This window comes from Heloderma suspectum, chromosome 1, assembly GCF_057233095.1.
Source record: "Heloderma suspectum isolate Gila_16-S chromosome 1, 16-S_ref, whole genome shotgun sequence".
NCBI lineage: Eukaryota > Metazoa > Chordata > Lepidosauria > Squamata > Helodermatidae > Heloderma > Heloderma suspectum.
The window spans coordinates 31,371,631-31,388,834 of NC_139458.1; the positions used below are offsets into that span (position 1 = coordinate 31,371,631).

General features: G+C 46.7%; 1 protein-coding gene across 7 annotated transcripts in view; it reads left to right on the forward strand.

Annotated features, from left to right (window-relative positions):
• Nucleotides 1–2,027: 2,027 nt before the first annotated feature.
• Nucleotides 2,028–17,204, forward strand: part of SYNE3 (spectrin repeat containing nuclear envelope family member 3) — a 153,081-nt gene continuing 137,904 nt past the window's right edge. For 3 of the 7 annotated variants that reach the window (XM_084839744.1, XM_084839689.1, XM_084839738.1), the window contains exon 1: nucleotides 2,028–2,428. The gene's annotated coding sequence lies outside the window, so the exon portion shown is untranslated. The remainder of the gene's footprint in view (nucleotides 2,429–17,204) is intronic. The other 4 variants (XM_084839698.1, XM_084839753.1, XM_084839721.1 and 1 more) reach the window with 2 other exon arrangements.

Genomic DNA, 17,204 nt, shown 5'->3' on the forward strand with positions numbered 1-17,204 from the left:
TGCCGTTGTCAGCAGCAGAAGTAAAAAATATATACACCCAACAAACCCACTATGCCCCCAAACTTTGGGGGTCAGTAGGCACATTTGGAATTTTTAGAGAGTGTCGTGGGTACTCTCAAGAAATGGCTGCCGGAAGTGGGGGGGGGCGGTGTCTTGTCAATTCATCAAGTGGGTGTCACGGTGGGCATGGCCAGTCATTAAACACTCATTTATTTATTACAGCATGTATATACTGCTCCATATCTAAACAGATTCCAGAGCAGCGAGCAATAAAAGATAAAAAGATAAAAGAAATAAAACGCCGCATTTAAAATTATTATTTCAAAGAGCACTGATAAAAATGGTGTCTGGTCAGTCATGGAAGGCTTCCTGGATTAAAGCAGTTTTCAGGAGGCACTGGAAACAACACAGTGTTGGCCCCTGCCTGACCTCCAGAGGCAGGAGGTTCCACAGAAAGGGGGCCACCACACTGAAGGCTCTTCTCTGGGTGGAGGCCAGTCAGGCCATATGTCCATGCGGAACTACCAGGGGCAAGCCCTCTGATGACCTCAGTGACCGGGCGGGTTGGTAAGGGGGAAGGCGCTCTCTCAGGTATCCTGGTCCCAGGTTGTTTAGGGCTTTGTACAGTAGTACCCAAACCTTAAAACTGGCCTGGTAGCGAATAGGCAGCCAGTGCAGTTCCCTCAGCAAAGGAGTTGCGTGCTGACAACAGCCAAGCTGCTGCATTCTGCACTAGCTCCGGCTTCCGGAGCAGCCTTAATTTCCAGAAGGAACATTGATGAGACTAAAAACCAAAACAAAAAAACTTGCTCAAGGCAGAAGTGGAGTCTGAGCTCTAAAACGCAAAAGCACTCTTTTGAACTCAAATAAAGATGGCACTGGAGGGTGGCACTTTGCTTTGCAGCACGCCAGCAAGCCTTCTAGTAAAAACAAGATTTTAATCATTTTTAAAAAAATCTTAGGACATAAAATAAAAATCAGGAGGGGTAGGGAACCTGGTGGGCTCCAAGAGAGGTGTCCCCCGAGGCACACTGGTGCCCACCAGCACCAGATTGGGGACCCCAATAATGTACTGTCACTGTCCAGACAACTGCAGCAAGCAAAGCAAATGCAAACTGCAAAGGCAAAAGAGAGTGCACCCTCCTACAGCTCTATCTTTTGAACTGGTCACCTTGATCTCACAACATGACAAGGACTGCAGCGGAAGTGAGAAGGGGGGGCAGGGGAGGGAATGAAAACAGATCATCCTGGACGAGTGGTGCCACTGTAGATAGCAGGGGCGTTGCAAGGCACGTCAAAGATTTGGGGCCCAAGGCCCGTATTGTTGTGAACCGCCCAGAGATCTTCGGCTACTGAGCAGTACAGAAATGAAGTTAATAATAATAATAGGGCACGAATCCGCGTATGCTAATTTATATCTATGCATGCAACCTTAGAAAGGATTACAAGGATTTGTTTAAACGTCACAGGAGGCAAAGCCAGAACGAATCCTTCCGTTAATTTGCATCCTGACCCAGATCTTCCCAAAGGAACAGAAAAGTCCTTTTTCTAAAATTCATTGCCATGCAGGGGAATCATAGAATAGTAGGGTTGGAGGGGGCCTATAAGCCTATGAAGTCCAACACGCCCGCGCCAACGAAGCGCGCGCGTGTGTGTGTGTAAAGGTGGTGGCGGTTGCAGCACGTGGGGAGGGAAGTAAACCCTTCCCTCCCCAACTGCAATCTGTTAATAAAGCGGGGGGGGGGGGGGGACAACCCTTCCATTGCCATCCCTGGACACTCACAGCTCTGTAGGTCAGATCTGGAGCCTTGTGAAACTGATCCGGGGCCCATGCCGAGCAACACCCCTACCAGACAGTCTTAATCTGGGAAGGAGGTCGGGCTTCTTAGGTTTGTTTCCACTTCGCACCCCTCCCGCCCCCGGGGGGGGGCTTGGCCGTTGCATAAGCCTCGCTCCGCCGCGCTCCGCGGCCCCTCGTGCGGTTACATAACACGTCGCTTGCAAGCAATGTCTCTCCCCCCCCAAGCACGGCCCAGAGATCAGGGCGGCGGCGGCGCATCCCTTCACCTCCTGCGCGCATCGAAGCTAGAGAACCCCAGTCAAGGGCGCGCACGAAGCCCCGAAGTCTCCCCCTCGCCCAGCCACCTGCCCCTCAACCCCCCCCCCCCCACACACACACACGCACGCACGCACTTCTGCGCAGCGCTCTGCAGGGAGATGAGTGGCGGCGATCCCCGGCGGCAGCAAGCCGGGCCGACAAGGCGGAGGGAGCAAGGCCGGGAGGGAGGAGTCTAAGGCAACGCCATTGATCCAAAGCGGGCAGCCGCACGGCAGCTCCGGGTCCTGGAGCCCTCCCGCTACAGCCCTGCGCTTTCCCGAACAGGCGCTTTCCCGACCGGGTCCTCTCTCCACCCCGCGCCTCTCTTCGGTGAGTGGCAAGTTGCGCGCTCGGCCGGCCAAGGCGCGCTGGGGGAGAGGAGGCGGCGGCGGGTGGGCGCTCGGGGATGCCGCTGCCTCTGCACTGCCAGGATCGGGACTCGCCTAGTTGTCACTTTCGCATTCGGTGGCGGCGCCGCCCGTACGCCTTGGCTGGCACCGGCCACTGCCAACCTGGTGCTCCCGCGCTATCCTTTCCTTTCCTTTCCCTTCCTTTCCTCCCCCTTCCCCAGATCCGGTTCTCGTTGGGCCCCTTTCTTTGGCCATGAGTGGGCAAAACTTTTTTCTCCTTCCCCTGGACCGGCTCCTCCTCGGGAGTAAAGATCGCCGGGCGCGCGTATGTGTAATGTGTGGATGCATGCGTGTGTCGTCCTGCGAAAGGCACCGAAAAGCATCTGTCATCCCGGCCCGGCTGCCGGCCGATCTTGTCCCATTTCCAGCCCGTAGTTTTAACTTTTGAAGTCGTCTTCCTGCCTGTAACGTTACCCGATGTTCCAGAGAACGCTTCAGTTATATTCGATTAGCCGTCGTGGTAGCATTGGCGTCGATCTCCAACGATTTGGTTCGATCGTGCGCGCAAATGACGGCGAAAGCGCCTTGCGCGCGGCGTGACCCAGTATGCGTGTTTACTCGGAACGAAGCCCCACGGTGTTTGAACGGGGCTTACGCGTTAGTAAGTGCGTTTAGGACTGCGGGGTGGCGGGGCGAAGCTCGTGATGAGCGATAAACGAGAGGCGGAGAGAGGGAGACTTTGTACAATCGGGTGCGTGGCTGTCAGACAGTTTTGGTTTCACAAAGTCGTTCTGTGTGAAATACAAATGAAAACGCATTTTGCAACAGGGGAGGGGTGGTGGAGAGAAAGAGAGCAAGGGGTGGATGGCTTGTGCAATTGCAGGCTTGTACTGTACATAATGTAGCGGTTTATTTATAGTTCATTGAGGGAGGCCCTTGGCTGATAGTTTTTAGAGAGTATATTAGGTCGTAGGGCTGGCATTTCTCAGGAATTTCCTGGTCAATTTCCAGAGACCTTTCTCTCTTGCCCCACCCCCTCCAGACAATATTTAGAATCATCGACTAGTAGGGCTGGAAGGGGCCTATAAGACCATCGAGTCCAACCCGCTGTTCAAGGCAGGAATCCAAGTCAGAGCATCCCTGACAGATGGCCGTCCAGGCTCGTCTTGAATGCCTCCAGTCTGGGAGAGCCCACCACCTCCCTAGGGAATTTGGGAAAATGCTGTGAAGCCGGATTTAACAATGTTTCCGGCGCAATCCTATGCATGTTTAGACAAAAGTCCTACAACTCCCAGCATTCCCTAGCCAGCCATGCTGGCTGAGGAATGCTGGGAGTTGTAGGCCTTTCTTCCTGTCTAAACATGCATAGGATTGTGCCCTAATATATATATTTTAATATTGTTGAAGAAGGGCCCCCTCCTCGTTTACCCACTGCTTTCTTTACCCACCAGTATGGACTAAAGATATGGGGTAATCCCAGGTAGACACATCGTAGAGTTATTCCATTTTTTCCCTCCTTAACGGATTTTCCTTGGTCAGAAAAAAGACGAAGCGGTGGGAAAACATAAGAGGATTACAAATGGAAAACGACAGTGACTGAACCCCCTAATCTGGGAAGAAATTTGGTTGGGGAGAATTTTACAAGCATTTCTAAATTCTTGATTCTTACCATGTCAGGGGCCTTTTTGTATGACTTTGTTTTAAACGGAAACTTGCAATGGGAAATCCAAGCACAATATCCCAGGACTGTAAGTTCTGCTTGGGCTCTACCCTGCCTGCATTGTACCCCCACAATCATGTGGCTAAGATGTGTGAGGCCTGTAGTTTTATAGCTATTCGACACTGAGGGAAAAGTACTCTGTACATGCTCAGTGACACTCTTTCTAATGATTACTTCTCATGTTTCAAGGCAAAAACCTGTCCGTGAAAACAGGCTCCGTGTGTAAAGCGGCAAGAGTGTTGCCTCTCGTTAGACCCACAAATGTGCCTGTAGTTTTCTGTGAGAACAAGAGGGAGTGCCGGGAACTTGGAAGTGATGTGGGGCTGGTGGCTGGCAAAGAGAGTGTTTCATCCCTGGCCTTGGATGCTCATGACATCCAGGTCATGGGATGAATTTATTGGTTCATTATATTGATGGCAGATGGCATTTCTGTGCTGGGTTGTAGACAACAACTCGACCCATTCCACACTTATGCTTATTGTTTTATTTACTTTGGTCTTTTGAACATGTGGTTTACAAAATTAGATGCAGGAGTGGGGGCAGTGGGAAGGGGAGAAGAAATGCCTTCTATCATTTTCCATTTGGATTATTTGTATTTAGAGAAGGATTTTTTTCCCCTTACAAAAGGTTGTATGTTGTAACACATTTGAAATAAAGAAAAATCCATGCTGCTGTTTCCTTTAAAAACATTATATTTCTTGAGAGTTTTAAAAAGTATGTCAAGGAGTATTGGTAATGGAAGGGGGGGAAACAACCAGTGGACCAAATAAACCAAATAACAACACAAACAACTCAGTAGATAACTCAGGCAATAGGTATGTAGCTACAGAAAAACAGAGGTAGATATCAGGGAAGAAGCATCTCCAATCACAGGTATTTTCTTTCTGTGTTGGATACTAGCATCGCTAATAACACCTGAGACAAGCCAATGGGTGTATATGTCTAGCTCCTTCCCAGAACTTTCAGCTTAAAATATAAAAAGCATGTTTCTAGTCCTTATGGAGATAGATTGAATACTGCCTGCATAGTTTTCCTTCTGTCCAGTTGGTCAGTAAGAAGTGAACCTCCTCCAGCCTTCCAGTGTTCTGGTCAATGAGTGCAAAAGCTCTGGAGGTGATTGAGAAGCATTTGGAACTTAAGGCACAATCCTATGCAATTTTAGACAGAAAAAAGGCCTACAACTCCCAGTATGCCCCAGCCCCATGGCTGGCTGGGGCAGGCTGGGAGTTGTAGGCCTTTAAAAAAAAATGTGCATAGGATTGCGCCCTTAGAGTATTAATGATGCTATCTTATGCATGCTTAGTCAGAAGCAAGTCCCACTGTGTTCAGTAGGACATACTCCCATGAGCACAGGATTGGGGCCTAATGAAATTAAAGTGCATTTTATTCAAATTATTTAATTCATCATTTTAAGTATTGCTGACTACTTGTATTCAGGTTGCTGCTCCTTTGCACTGATTTATTCTGCCTTCCTTCCCCCTATTATAAACATTATTGTGCCCTGTTATAAACATCATTGGGATAATGCGTGGAAAGCATTTTGGACACTTAAAATCCCCTAAATGAATGCTAAATCTTCTTCTTATGAATGAAGAGCACAAGTAGACTGGGAAATAAAATGGAATTAGCTGTAGACGCCTTACTGAGCCCTGCACTTTCCTGGCTCATTTTACATCTCTATTAATTAACAGATCACTCCAGGTGGGACCTAGAAGAAAAGGAACATGTTACATTATATCCATTCGATTAGCATAACTCTCTCTTACCCCCCAGAGTGTAATGTCTTCATGATTAACCCATCAGCACTGTGGATTCGTCTTAACTTGTGGCTCTGAAGAGTTAATTTGCAAACGAGCTGTTCCCTTGGGTGTAATTACAGCCTGGCACGTGAGGCCTCTTTGCATAGTAGACATGTGTTGTTGGCACACTGCGCATGGAATCCTGCCCACATCATTTAAGTGACGGTTGCGCAGGCCTGTGTCTTTGAGGGATAAACAAACCTTTCTTTCCAGAAAGAGAGCAGTATCTACTAAAGAGGCTGGGAAGTGGAACAGAAGACCCGCTTGACTGACTAGAGAAACAAGAGAAGGGTGGAGTAAACTGTTTGTCATTGGCCGGTTCCTAAATATTCAAGCCAAACCCGTCCTGATCTCTGCTCTGGTGGTAAAGACAGACGGTCTTTTCAAGTTTGTGGATTATGAGAGCTGCTTCATGCATTTCTTTTCATGTAACTCTTGGTCACATACTTTTTTTTATGTTTTAGTAATACTTATATACCACTTAATGTTATAAAACCGCTAAGGGGTTTATTGTTACATTTATATTGGAGGACAGAGCTGTATGTGACATGAGCCCTGCCGTGTGACCCCTAACCTAGCCTGCTGCCCTCAAGTGCAATGGGGGACGGTAGCCCATCGCCAGTGTCGAAGTAAGATTCAACTCCCAGTTCAGCCGGCTTCTGTATGGGGGTGGTTGCAATCTTGTCCTTCACCCCAGGCAGCGAAATCTCTTGGATCAGCCCTATGTGGAATCTCCAGAAAGGACTACAAAAGACCACACACGCTGCTGATATAGGTGTACCTACTGCGAGGGGAGAAGAAAATACATAACCAGAACTTGGAGCAAGTGTGGAGTAGTGGTGAAAACAAGCTAAATTTGGCCTTTCTAAGGCCTTGTAGTCGTTTGGTGATTTATTTATTTTTTTAAAAATCCACAATGCCACCGAATTTGCCAGGGCGAGGGTGGGTTGACGGCAGAAGAGTACAGGGGTCGCATGCAGATTGCTGGGCGTATGTTTCCCACCCCAGGTTAGAATGTCGGACTAGGTCCAGAGAGACCCTGTTCGAATCTCCACTCAGCTATCAAGCTGACTGGGTGACCTTGGGCCAGTCACGCAGTTTCTGCCTAAGCCACTTCACAGGGCTGTTGTGAGAATAAAAATGGGGGACCAGGTAGACCAAACAGCAGATAGACTCTGCCTGTATAATGCTGCATGGTCAAAAGGAATGTTGAAACACTGGAGAGCAGCTGCCAACCTGTGTAAACCAGCCTTCCCCAACCTAGTGGCCTCCAGATGTTTGAATTTCAACTCCCATCAGCCCAGTGTGAAGTTCCCGTATGATATGCTGTTCCTGCTGCTAAAGCATGGGTGTGAAATTGTGGCCCGTGGAAGTTGCCCATCTGGCCCATGGAGGCTTGGGCTCCCTTTGCAGGCCCCACGCTCCCCAAACTCTGCCCCCTGGACTAGAGGCTACTGGGTGCTTAGGCAGGAGGCAGAAAGAGGAATCCCCTTGTTATCTCCCATCTGTGACTGGAGATAGATGACAACATGGTTCCCCTGCATGCCGCTCTCCCTCCCAATGGAGGGCAAGCTGTGTGGGCAGGGAAATCCCTTTGTCAACTCCAGTCACACATGAGAGATAACAAGGGGATTTGGCAAGCGGTGGCTTCCCCTTGTGGGAAAGGCAAAAGAGCGAAGCTGGGCGGCACATTGGTCCAAAACTTGCAGGAGTTGCAATGGAGGGTGCACGAATAGAAGAGAAACATCTCAGGATGCTGAGACAAAGATTTTGTTTGTAAAAAAGCCCAAACGTGTTTCAGCCTATTTCTATTTTGAGGCCTTCTTCAGGGGGTTATAAACACATCTGCTTATAAACACAATTCTTGTAACAAATATCTCCTACTAAAGTTCACTGGGGCCTCCTGGAGTCGCCAGTGAATTTTAGTAGGAGATATTTATTATAAGAATTTAATAATTCTTCTAATAAATAATTAGAAGAAATAATTCTAATGAGCTTCCGCCACGCATTAAAAACGTGGTTGTTCAGGCAGGCAATTGGGATGGGTTAGGGTATTTTAGAAAATGTTTTAACTGTAGAATTTTATTGTTTTAAACTGTTTTATTATATACTTTGTACATCGCCCAGAGTGGCTGGGTGACCAGCCAGATGGGCGATTAATACATTCAATAAATAAATAAATAAATAAATAATTCTGCAGGTGTGTTTATAACCCCCTGAAGAAGGCCTCAAAATACAAATAAGCCGAAAACACGTTGGGCTTTTTTTGCAAACAAAACCTTTGTTTCCGCATCCTGAGGCATTTCTGTTTGTGGGTCTGCTTTGGACGCTCTCCCGCTTTTGCACCAACGGAGGGCGAGCCGCGTGCCGTGGGATCCCTTTGTTGTCTCTGATCACACCCCTTGGGTGTCATTCAGCTCATGGAGGGCTGGGTGTGTGCATGTGGGTGGGTCATCTGGCTTCTACCCAGCTTTGGCTGCCTACCTAGAGGGATAACTTCTTACGCTCCTGTACTACAAGCCGAAGCACTTGTGGAATGAGCTTCCTTACGGACACACCCTTAATCCCTTCACCCACCCATCTTTTTCTGACTTACTTCCCCAATTACAAACCCAAAGGCAATGCTGGTATGCACTGCTGCCTGTCGTCTCTACTAGGGGTAGGCAAACTGGTGCCTTCCAGATGTTTTGGACTATTGGCCATGCTGACTGGGGCTTCTGGGAACTGTAGTCCAAAACATCTGGCATTTATTTATTTATTTATCGTATGGCACATTTACATCGCATTACAATAAAAACGTAGAGCATAATAAATATGAAATATAAAATATAGACAGGAATATTACAAACGTATGTCTAGGTTACAGATAGTTTTTTACTTCTGTTGTCACAGCCAGGAAATCAGCAAAGTCTCCATTGTAGGCTCGGTTTTGACACTCTGTCACTATATGTTGGATAGTTTGTTTTTCAGCCCCACAATCACAATGTGATGCTGTTATTTTGCCCCATTTATAAAGGGCATCTGCACATCTACCATGACCTGTGCGAATTCAGTTCAAGGTTGTCCATATCGCAAGGGGCTGGTCAAATCCAGGTGGTTTTTCCAAGATGCAGGGCAAGTTTTGGCATTGTGGAGGGCAGTTTCCTAGCCAATGTTGTTTCCACGTGTTGTGGATATTGAATTCATCTTCTAGAATCATCTTCTTCTGCTCTATACTCCCTTTTTTCTCTCTCTTTAGGACAGCTTTGCTAAGTCTGGCTTTAAACCAGTTGCTGGGGAACATGGGTGGGAGGGTGCTGCTGCACTCACGTCCTGCTTGTGGGTTTCCTGTGGGCAGCTGGTTGGCCATTGTGTGAGCAGAATGCTGGACTAGATGGACCCTTGGTCTGATCCAGCACAGCTCTTCTTATGTTCTTAGCTTTACCTGCAGCTATTTTGTTGTCCTCCAGTCCATTCTCACTTCTAATTCCCGCTGATGTGAAGTTCCTCCCAGTGAATTAGCTTCATCCTATTTGCAGCTTTTTTCTCGGCCACCTTGCATCCTTGATTCTCTTTGAGACCAGCCAACCACTTTTCTCTTTCATCTGCTGCCCAAAAGAGAAGCAAACCCGGAGCTTACCCAGCAACGGTGCCAAAATGGCTTTATTTGGGACGTGTGGTTCTCCTTCCTAGCTGGTCCCTGGTATGTGCGGTCCTCGTTTGGCCCTGCTCATCAGGCAGGGAATCTTTCTCCAGCCCTCCAAGCGAGTGACCCAAGTCAGTGCCTGCATGGCTGCAGCAAAAGCTGATCAAGATGCCAGGGGTTCTTCTCGCAGTTAGTTGACTGCATATTTTCAAAATGTGCATTTGCGTCTCATTTGTTGGACTGGGCACATTCCGCACGTCTTATCTCAAGGTTGTGCTTCTGTTGCACAGATATCACTTTTCCCCAGCAAGGAAAGAGCTGGTCCTTTTGTACTACTAGAAAAATGTTATTTTTCTCAAAACTCTCAAAACCCCTAGATATTATTTTTCATGTTGTACACCGCCCCTAGGAAAATTTTATTCTTCCTCCAGATAGCATGTTCATTGTTGTCATAGTTGTGTCCGGAATATAGGCCCAAACAGAGCCTCCCAGAGCCTCTGGGAGACGCTCCTGGAGGGTGGAGGGTGTCACTGTGCCTCCTCTTTATTGGCTTTCCACCACAGTGTTAATGATCCCTTTCTCTTTGGAAAGGCCTGTGGTCATTAAAGGCCTGACTTTAAAGAGCCTGCACTGCTCTCTTGGGCGTATATGTGTGTGTGTGTGTGTGTGTGTGCGCGCGCGCAGATATAATTGCTGCTGTCTTCACTGTTTCTATGTCTTGGTCTGCTGTTCTGTTTAGTTTTGTGATTTTAGTTTTTATTTTTACTGTGTTTTATGGTTTTTGTTATGTAAATATGTTTACATATACCCCAATTCTCCAAGTGGACAGAAGTTCCAAGGGTCCAGTGCTGATGCAGGTTTCGTTCCCTTTGGAAGGAGGTCACTGGAGGCTGATTGGTGGTTTGTAATTTTTGCATTTATTTCCAAATATGCACATTGAGCATAGGTGGAGGCGTAGCTTATACACTCCAACAGACATCCAAAGTCCATTGCTGGGTCAGTGGGCATATAGACATTTTGAGAGAGAGTCATGGGCACTCTCACAAAATGGTTACCCTGGAGGGGATCACCCATTCACAAAACGGCTTCCCATCTGCTTTTCACATATAGACAGTGGATTACAACACCTTCCTCTGGGAGGGGGGAATAAAGACATGGCCTTTTTCTAATTGCCTTTTATTTTCCTTTCATTCTCTGGCTATTTCCCAGTCATTCAGAAAGACAGCATAACAATTAGTTCCCATGGAAGCATATCACCTAAATTTGCCTAACAAAGGAATGAGCCCAGCTGGACCTGTCCAACTCGTTTGGCTACTTTAGCAGGCCCCCTCTTGTCCATGCCTCAAACTTAGAATCATAGGATCTTTGAGTCTGAAGGCTCTCTGGAGGTCATCTAGTCCAGCCCCTCTGCTCACAACAATATTTTATATCAAGGCTTCCCAACTGGCAACACTAGGGAGTATGCCTAGGCTCTTTTGCATGCTCAGCATGTGCTCTGCCATTGGGCCATGGCCTCTCTCTAATAAACAGGCCTGCCTGCTCTCACCCCTTCCTCACAGAAGTGCAAAACTGCTGGGCCAAGACACTGAAGGTGGCAGTGAGCAGGAGAAGGGGGTCAGAAGCTGGCAGCTTTTCAGCAGCAGCATTGGCTGAGGTGTTTGAGAACTACTGTTTTGGCTCTGCTCTAGTATACCCACTCCTAGCACAATTGACCTACATACTGAGGAGGCATATCAGCTTTGGCTAGGATTGAATAATAAGTAACTGACCTTTAAAGAAAGAAAGAAAAGAAACAGCCTAATCAATTACTTTTGAATGGCTTTCAAAGGAGCTTTCAATATGTGGGTGGCTAGAATGCTCATCAGTCCAATTGCTTCACAGCTCCCTCGCCTTGCCTTGAAGTGCGCAAGCTAATTGGCTCTTGAAGAAAACCCACTTTCATTTCCTCGGTGACTTGCATCTCAACAGGAAACCTTCCTTTTTCAGCAAGTCATAGGAAAATATGGCTTAACTTAAACGGCACAGCAGCAATTTTTTAAAAAGTTCCTCCTAACCTGATTAAGATGTTTCCTTTCCTTTTGCTCAGTCTGCTGTTGATATTCACACAAGCTGGGACAGTTCTCCACTCTGCTTCCCGTAATCTGCTGCTGTTTGCACTTATTTGTGTAAAATCTTGAGTGTCATGAAAGAGGCACAAGCTTCAATCAGCAACATAACTAAATCCCAAGCTTAGAACAGCAGAGCATTATGCACGGCTGTGTAGACACATGGGTGGAATTGCACAAATCTAGCATTTATTTAGAAAACATGACTTTAAAGATATCTACAGGGTTTTTTTGGGGGGGGAGCACACATGTAGAGGAAGGCACAGCAATTCCTTCTCAGGCAATGAGGGATAAAGTTGAAATGCAATGAAATGCACCCTCAGGTTCTGTCTCCGGAAGCACTGGTTTTGGATCAAGTCTTGGCTTCATATATGCACAGTCACTGCTTGTTTCAAGGGGTTTGTAGCTCATCCCAAGCTGGGCTCTACACAAAAGACTGTAGGAAGGGAACAGAATTTCGTAGGTGATTGGATCCAGGGTCAAAAGATGCATGCAGGTGCAGTGATGCTAGGTGTTATGCCTCTTGATGAGCAGGCCAGTGGTCATATGCTCAGGGCACAGTCTTCTGGCACAGAGGTATCGGTGGGGTGGGAGAAACTCTAGCCTTTTAATTATTGGACCAAGGACAAGGTCTAAGAGAGGTGTGTTGATCATCTTTCAGCCCAACGGCTGAATTCAGTTCTGGAGAAGCTTCCAAGGGCTGCATTCCAGTGGTGGGCGGGGCTTGGCAAAAGGGGCAGGACCAAAATCCCGTCATATTTTAGCTTAACGCTTTTACTGCCAGTAACTAAACATTAGCAGAGGCATTTCAACCTTTAGAATTGGCCGGGGGGGGGGGGCGCCACCACACAGAAGCTGGGAAATTGCCAAATAATTGGGGAGAAGAGAATCTGGCCAGGGGAACCCCCAGAGGGCTGGATTGGGAACTCAGTCAAGCTATATCTGGCCTTCAGGTCTTTGGTTCAACACCCCTGGTGACTATCTCTACGACAATGGAAGGAGACGGAAGGAGAAGCCAATCATGGCTTACCTGGATTTTTCATTGCCAGCTTTGCTCCATGCAGGGCTCCACAAACGAGTATATCACACCAGTAGAAGTTGCTTCACAAAACATACTTCCAGGTGAGGGGTGATGGAGTGAACGTCATCTGACTGGCAGGGGCTGCTCAACCAATAAGAGAGGCTCTCCCCCCCACGTTCTCCTCTGAGAATGAGAGTGGCTCCCCTGGATTCAGGGGACAAGCCTCATTGACCACAGTGGGAGTTACTTCTGAGTAGACACTAAGTGGTTTGTGTTGGGAAACATGGGGGGTGGGGGATAGGAACAATGTCCTTCTCTCCCCCCCCCCCTTCCTGAAATAAACAATTATTTCTGGAACACAGTCTTCCAGCTGCTCTGCTGTGATCAATCGAAGTTTCGAAGCGTCGACATTAAGGCTCTCTAAATTTGTTATTTTGATAATCTCAGTGCGCATTTCGGGAACAAGCCTCATTGACCACAATGGAGTTACTTTTGAGGAGATACACACATGTTCGTGCTGGGAAAGTCAGGGAGGGGAAACAAAAAGAGGGGAAGCCAGCCCCCTTTCTAACCCAATGCTGCACAGGAATGAAGGTCTGAATTAGTTACTTCCAAAGGCAACCCAAACAATGGAGAATTGCAGCTTGGGGAAAGCACTTTACAACCTTTAGGGAATTAGTGCTGTAAAATGTGTTACTTCAAATGAGGGGGATCTCTGATGTGCACATTCAGAAGCACCCCTTGACCTGGGTCACAGTGAAAGGCACACTCCTGGGCAGGGCTAGCATACCTGAGGTAAATCCAGGGGTTGGGGCACACAGCAACTATACCGAGGAGAACCTGTTTAAGGAAAAGAACTGGACTTTAAGCAGGTTCAGGAAATCCGTTTTTTCCCTGATAAGCTCCAGGGTCGTTGCTGGATGGATGGCCACGGCGTCGTGTATCCCTAACGACCTCCAAACACAGCCAGCTCGGAGTAAATTGCTCATGGAGACACCCACCCGGTCTAAGAGCACATGATGTTGCAACCTTGTAGAAGCTAAGCAGGTCTGGATCTGAGCAGTGACTGAATGGGAGACCCCTTGGGTATCCCATCCAATGTCTGGTTCCTTAGGTTGCATCATGGAAGAAAGGCAGGACATAAATGTCGTAGTAAATACATAACCACTCCAGACATCAGTTGAATTGACAGGAGAGATGCTGCAGCCCATAAGGGAAGAGGAGCTGATTGTGAAAGTTGAGGAGTCTGGTGTTATTTCAGAAATGCCTGGCGTGGTGTTATATATTCGTGACTCCTGCCATATATGTGAAATCTGAGTTTTACTTCTTACTGATTTTCAAATGGGCTGTTTTTGAACAGGCTTTAAAGACCTGTATATTCCAGCCTGCTTTTAAATGAATAGATGCCCTGTATTTATTTATTTCCCCTTCATGGATCACTGCTTTGTTGTGGTGAAGGGGCTTGCATAACTCAATGAAGCCATAAGCTATGCCGTGCAGGGCCACCCAAGACAGACAGGTCATGGTGGAGAGTCCTGACAAAATGTGGTCCACTGGAGAAGGAAATGGCAACCCACTCCAGTATTCTTGCCAGGAAAACCCCATGGAACGTATCACAAGGCTAAAAGATATGATGCCGGAAGATGAGCCCCTCAGGTTGGAAGGTGTCCAATATATTACTGGGGAAGAGCAGAGGGAATTTCCAAGTAGCGCCAGAAAGAGTGAAGCGGCTGGGCCAAAGCCGAAAGGACACTCAGCTGTGGATGTGTCTGGTGGTGAAAAGAAAGTCCGATGCTGTAAAGAACAATATTGCTTAGGAACCTGGAATGTAAGATCAACGAATCAAGTTAAGCTGGAGGTGGTCAAACATGAGATGGCAAGATTGAACATCAACATCTTGGGAATCAGCGAACTAAAATGGACAGGCATGGGCGAATTTAATTCAGGTGACCATTATATCTACTACTGTGGGCAAGAATCCCTTAGACGAAATGGAGTAGCACTCATAGTCAACAAAAGAGTGGGAAAAGCAGTACTGGGGTACAATCTCAAAAACGACAGAATGATCTCAGTACAAATCCAAAGCAAACCATTCAACATCACAGTAATTCAAATCTATGCCTCAACCACTGAGGCCGAAGAAGCTGAGATGGATCGGTACTATGAAGACCTACAACACCTTCTAGGACTAACACCAAAAAAAGATGTCCTCTTCATCATAGGTGATTGGAATGCTAAAGTAGGAAGTCAAGAAATCACCGGGATAACAGGCAAGCATGGCCTTGGTGTACAAAATGAAGCAGGACAAAAGCTAATAGAGTTTTGCCAAGAGAACACGCTGATCATAGCAAACACTCTTTTCCAACAGCACAAGAGGCGACTCTACACATGGACATCACCATCTGATGATGATGATGTGATGGTCAATATCAAAATCAGATTGATTATGTCCTTTGCAGCCAAAGATGGAGAAGCTCCATACACTCAGTAAAAATAAGACCTGGAGCTGACTGTGGCTCAGATCATGAGCTTCTTATTGCAAAATTTCGGCTTAAATTGAAGAACTTCGGGAAAACCACTCAACCATTCAGGTATGACCTAAATCATATCCCTTATGAATATACAGTGGAGGTGACAAATAGATTTCAGGGATTAGACCTGATAGACAGAGTGCCTGTGGAACTATGGACGGAGGTCCATAACATTGTTCAGGAGGCAGCAACTCTATCCATCCCCAAAAAAAAGAAATGCAAGAAAGCAAAGTGGCTGTCTGATGAGGCTTTACAAGTAGCTGAGGAAAGAAGGGAAGTGAAAAGCAAGGGAGAAAGGGGAAGTTATACCCAACTGAATGCAGATTTCTAGAGAATAGCAAGGAGAGACAAGAAGGCCTTCTTAAATGAACCATGCAAAGAAATGGAGGAAAACAATAGAATTGGAAAGACTAGAAATCTCTTCAAGAAAATCGGAGATCTCAAGGGAATGTTTTGTGCAAAGACAGGCATGATAAAGGACAAAGAAGGCAGGGACCTAACAGAAGCAGATGAAATTAAGAAGAGGTGGCAAGAATACATAGAACTATACAGGAAAGATCTTAATGTCCCCAATAGCCATGATAGTGCGCTCACTGAACTTGAGCCGGACATCCTCGAGAGTGAAGTCAAGTGGGCCTTAGGAAGTATTACTAACAACAAAGCTAGCGGAGATGACAGTATTCTAGCTGAGCTATTTAAGATCTGAAAAGATGATGCTGTTAAAGGGCTGCACTCAATATGCCAACAAATTTGGAACACTCAACAGTGGCCACAAGACTGGAAAAGGTCAGTTTACATTCCAGTTCCAAAGAAGGGCAATGCCAAAGAGTGTTCAAACTACCACACAATTGTGAACATTTCACATGCCAGCAAGGTTATGCTCAACATCCTACAAGCTAGGCTTCAGCACCATGTGAACTGAGAACTACCGGAAGTACAAGTTGGGTTTCGAAGAGGCAGAGGAACTAGAGATCAAATGGCCAACATTCGCTGGATCATGGAGAAAGCAAGAGAATCCCAGAAAAATGTCTATTTCTGCTTCATTGACTATGAACACAGTCAAAGCCTTTGATTGTGTGGATCACAGCAAACTGTGGCAAATTCTGAAAGAGATGGGGGTACCGGACTGTGGGGCTAGAGAAGACTCTTACGAGTCCCCTGGACTGCAAGGAGGTCCAATCAGTCAATCCTAAAGGAAATCAATCCTGAGTGCTCCATTGGAAGGACAGATACTGAAGCTGGAGCTCAAATATTTTGGCCACCTAATGCGAAGAGAAAACTCTCTGGAAAAGACCTTGATGCTGGGAAAGATGGAAGGAGAAAAGAGAAGGGGACAGCAGGGAATGAGATGGCTAGATAGCATCACCGATGCAATGAATATGAACTTGAGCACGCTCCGGGAGAGAGTAGAGGACAAGAAGGCCTGGCGTGCTATGGTTCATGGTGTCATGAAGAGTCAGACACAACTTAACGACTGAACAACAACAATTTATTTATTTATTCATTCATTCATTCATTCATTCATTATTTCATTTCATTTCTATACCACCCAATAGCTGAAGCTCTCTGGGTGGTTCACAAAAATTAAAACCAAAGAGCACACAATAAAACAACACAAAATATATAAAACATTAAAACCACAGTAAACAATACAACCAGAATAAAACTAGAATAAAACCTAGCAGCAGTGATTTAAAATACAAATTTAAAGCAGCAAAGCTAAAAGTCTAGAAAGCTAAAATGCTAAAATGCTTGGGAAAATAAAAAGGTCTTCACCTGGCGCCAGAAATAATGCAACATAGGTGCCAGGCGAACCTCACTGGGGAGCTCATTCCACAGCCGGGGTGCCACAGCAGAAAAAGCCCTCCTCCTAGTAGCCACCCGCCTCACTTCCTTTGGCAGGGGCTCACGGAGAAGGGCCGCTGATGATGATCTTAAGGTCTGGGAAGGCACAT